This window comes from Diceros bicornis, chromosome 20 (genome assembly GCF_020826845.1).
Source record: "Diceros bicornis minor isolate mBicDic1 chromosome 20, mDicBic1.mat.cur, whole genome shotgun sequence".
Taxonomy (NCBI): domain Eukaryota; kingdom Metazoa; phylum Chordata; class Mammalia; order Perissodactyla; family Rhinocerotidae; genus Diceros; species Diceros bicornis.
This window is the reverse complement of record NC_080759.1, coordinates 13,674,742-13,679,324: the sequence shown is the minus strand read 5'-3', so window position 1 is coordinate 13,679,324 and position 4,583 is coordinate 13,674,742. Positions and strand designations below refer to the sequence as shown.

Genomic DNA, 4,583 nt, shown 5'->3' with positions numbered 1-4,583 from the left:
GAACATCCCGGGCAGCTGAGCTTGTGCTTCTATGAAAAAACTTCTCAGGGCCGGCCCCATGGCTTAGCGGCTAAGTACACGCGCTCGGCTACTGGCGGCCCGGGTTTGGATCCTGGGCGCACACTGATGCACTGCTTGTCCAGCCATGCTGAGGCCGCATCCCACATACAGCAACTAGAAGGATGTGCAACTATGACATACAACTATCTACTGGGGCTTTGGGGAGAAAAAGGGAAAAAAAAGGAGGAGGATTGGCAATAGATGTCAGCTCAGGGCCGGTCTTCCTCAGCAAAAAGAGGAGGATTGGCATGGATGTTACTCAGGGCTGATCTTCCTCACAAAAATAAAATAAATAAATAAATAAAAGAAAAGAAAAAACTTCTCATTCAGCACTGAGGTTGACTTTTGTCTGCATGATTCATATAATTTCTGCTCCAAGTTTCTTTAGGAGCGATAACTTACTAATTGATAAGCATGGAAACTAAAGGGCATCCAGTACGATAATCAATTATCAACTCACCCAGAAAGTTCTATGGTCAAAGGGTCACTGAAAAGGGCCAACTGTAAGGAAAATGGTTAAGTTGTACCCACTGCAAACTTAGCTGTAATTGGGAACCCTTTTCCTACCTAAGAAACTGTAAACTTTTCATGAGTCAGTGGAGAGGTTTAGTGCCTGCCCTTGAAGTCCAGGCATGATTTGTCCTTTTTTCGGTATATTTTTATTCTAAACCTTTGTCCTTTGTCTGCAAATCCCCTCCCCCAAACGCCAATTCAAACTTACCTTCTAGGACTTCGTCCCTCAAGGCTTGACCTCTATTTTCTGTAATAACAGTTAGTTATTGTCTAATTTGCATAGTCTCAGGCATGAGGCATGCTGGGATTTCCTTAGCAACCTAGAGCAGCAGCATGTGTGGGGGTCAGGGTGAATTTAGGGGAAAGCGACCAGCCTGACATCCTGTGGACCCCTACAAGGTTCATGGGTGGGCTGTGTTCAAAGGCGAGGAGTGAATGCAGATGTGATTAAATCAGTCATCTCCTGGATAAAATAACAAATTTTTTTCCTCAAAAGAAAATTCATGGGTTATCAATTATTTAGTTTAGTTTGTCTGTTGGGTAGACAAATTAATATAACCAACTTGTATTAAGGTGGAGGATTTATAGTCATAGTGTGCAGATTAAGTTCACAAAGGTGAGGCCATGAAGGCTCACTAAACCTTCCTATTTGTAGTCAAGATAAAGAATTAAAGAGTGGTTTTTACTTTTTATTTTTTTTAATCTGTGATTTTTTTAATTCTTAAGCCTTACAATCACATAATTTACAAATTTGTGCCGATGGTATATCTCCTGAGTTGACAAAAGCACCATTACCAATCATACATATACAGTAGTTCTAGTTGTATGTGTTTTTGAATAGCTGTTTAAAAGACAACCCTCAATTATAACTTAGTCTGACTTAGAAAAGAATTCACAAGCAAAGTTTGTCATGCTGAATTTTAAAGCATCTGACCTCATAGATCATCCATAAAATGTCAGAAGTGTTAAATAGTCTTTATTTGAAATTATGCATAAACCACACTAAAATGCCTTTCATTAAGTAAAAGGCAACATTTTAGATATAGGGAATTTTAATTGAGTTGGTATAGTTAAGACCAAAAAGATAAAGTGGACATTGTCAGTTTATCTTCAGCCTTTGCCTTTAACAGGCTAATGAACACAACTTGGAACAGGTAAGTCTTGCTCTGTTCTATGAGACAGTAATCTCCTCAGTATTTCAATATATTACTATAACCAGTCGTATAAATCTACATATAAAACCAATCTCCTATAGGTTTTGAGACGACATTCACCATCTCTGTGAAAAGTTGAACATCACTAATCAAGTGCAATCATATCTTTAGAAGGGGAAAACAGGGATAACACTTACTGGATTGGAATTACTACCAAAAGTCTTTTGTATCCATTTAGCCACAAGCCAATCTTATTTAAATCAGGACTGTTCAACAGAAACATTGTATCAGCCACACATGATCTGAATTCTAGTGTATGAGATCAATTTAAATACGGTACACATAAAAAAGGGCATGAGACATTTCTGTTTTGTAATAAATAAGGCAGTGGCCGTCTATTACTCATTAGTAGCTTTTGTGAGATAGGCTATTAAGTCTTCCCTTTCCGCCTGCTTCTTAATGCCAGCGAAGATCATTTTTGTTCCAGGGATGTACTTCTTGGGATTCTCCAAATACTCCATCAGTGTTTCCTCTTTCCAGGTGATGCCTTTGTTCTTGTTGGCATCTGTGTAAGAGAATCCAGGGGCCTGACCTGTCTTTCACCCAAATAGACCATGGAGATTTGGCCCAGTCTTGTGCTTGCCTCCCTTTTCCACACTATGGCACTGGGCACACTTCTGAACAAAAATCTTCTTGCCCTTCTCAACATCACCCATTTTTAAATCGCTCTTTCTGCGCGTGATACTACCACTCCTGCTCCTAAGCCAGACGTCCCGCTTTCTAACTCTAAAGAGTGGTTTTTAATATTGCCTTTGAAGTACTTATGTTGGGTGGAAAGACGTACAGAGCACTAGACACACATACATTGATTATAGTGACATGTTACTATAATAGACTCTACTAGAAACACTGTGTTTAGTGGAAATGATTGGTGAGTTTAGCTTCTAATTATAGAATTGACAGAAAGAAATTCAAAATTCTATGGCTATTTCAAGGTTACTTTATAAGACTTCTCAAATAAAATATTGATGAATTGATGTGAGGGTGATATACATGTATTTGAGAGTCTTCATTTACTTATGCATTATGATCTATTTGTTTTTTATTTATTTATTTATTTAAAGATTTTATTTATTTATTTATTTTTCCCCCAAAGCCCCAGTAGATAGTTGTATGTCATAGTTGCACCTCCTTCTAGTTGCTGTATGTGGGACACAGCCTCAGCATAGCTGGAGAAGTGGTGCGTCGGTGCGCGCCCGGAGTCCGAACCTGGGCCGCCAGTAGTGGAGCGCGCGCACTTAACCGCTAAGCCACGGGGCCGGCCCGATGACCTTTTGTTTTTTAAACCTATCTGCAACAGTCCTGCTCTCTTTCTCTTTCTACTTTTTTCAGTCTTTGTATTTTTTACCTCTTCTTTCAACCCTTGATTTTGTCCTTCTTTTTTTTAATTTCCAGAGTAAGGAGATGGTGGAAGGGAAATATATTCCAATAAAAGAGAGGGTCATAATAAGAGACTATACGATATATTTTGATTTATTTTGTGTTTGGATTACGTTGCATATTTTCACATATTTATTTTGAAAAGTCAGCAAGTTGAATTTTTAAATTATTTGTCCCAATTTTTTCCCCACCAAAAATAAGTAACTTACTTAGAATAAATGTTAAAAATGTTTGTTTCTGTATTGAGCTAACTTTTATGCATTAATGATCTCTGCATTTTAATTGTAAAGTGTTTTTTTCTCCTAAAGTAAGGAGGAAGAAGTTGGCTCATCAAATAGTTTATAAGCTAAGCAGAGAACTGGATACAGGGTAGGGTACGAACCTAAAATGAGGTGTGAGTTGGAGAACCAGGAAAGAAAAGATTTAGCTTTAGTGAATGGAAAAATAAGAGGTGGCCTGGAGGAACTCAAGATCATGTGCCAACATCTCTTCTCCTATTTGGGAGAGTGAGATTCATTTAAAGGTTCTAGAACAGGCTGGAAACCATGGTTGTCACATCCTTTTTACTCACAAAACTCTTTCATTAAATGAAATCTTTGGACAGATTCTACTATGTTGAATAGATGAAAGTGATCATAGTGAGGTAGAGCCCCACTTTCTTGGCCTCATATGAAAGTGGTCTCTGTCTGCAGAGCACAGCGTGAAAATCACTATGTTAGCCATGCATTCTAATTTTGTTTCAGAAAGCAAAGCCAATATGACTAATTTTGGTTGTCACTCATCGGTGAGGTTTTTACCCAAGTGAGATTAAACACTGGGGGGATGTCTTGGTGGACACTGCAGGGCATCCTTGGGCAGTGGGAGAACATACCTGAGTCAAGGTGCAGTGTGTGTTCCTGGATGGTTCATCAGGGCTGACAGAGAGGACCTCAGGGAAACGGAAATGTGGCCACGTCTAAACCATGTAGCCTTCCTTCCTGAAAGCAATAGTTGAGGTCCACAGCGTTTTCTGAGGCAGAGCTCACTGGCTATTCCTACTGCCTGAGATGTGCTCCCTCGAGCCCTTTGCACGGCTGCTGCTGCTTGTCCTTCGAGTGTTAGATCACAGGTCACCCACTCAAAATGCCCTTTCCTGACTGCTCTACCTCCCGTAGGCCCTCTTCTTCCAGCTGCGTTATTCATCTCCATCACAACTCGGTGCTCATCTTTTTAGAGACTTCAAGGAGAGTTTTAGCTTGTTTAGTTTTGTATTCCTCACTAGAATGTAATTTCTGTGAGAGCAGGGACCATATTCTGTATTATTCACTCTTGTAATTTCAGTATCTGGTGGGTTCAGTATCTGGTACATGATACACATTCAATAAATATTTGTTGAATAAATGAAGGAGATATTTTACACGAGAGATATGAAACATA

At 39.3% G+C, this 4,583-nt stretch overlaps 1 pseudogene; it reads right to left on the bottom strand.

Annotated features, from left to right (window-relative positions):
* Positions 1-1,859: 1,859 nt before the first annotated feature.
* Positions 1,860-2,514, bottom strand: LOC131418889 (cytochrome c-like; annotated as a pseudogene).
* Positions 2,515-4,583: the final 2,069 nt, after the last annotated feature.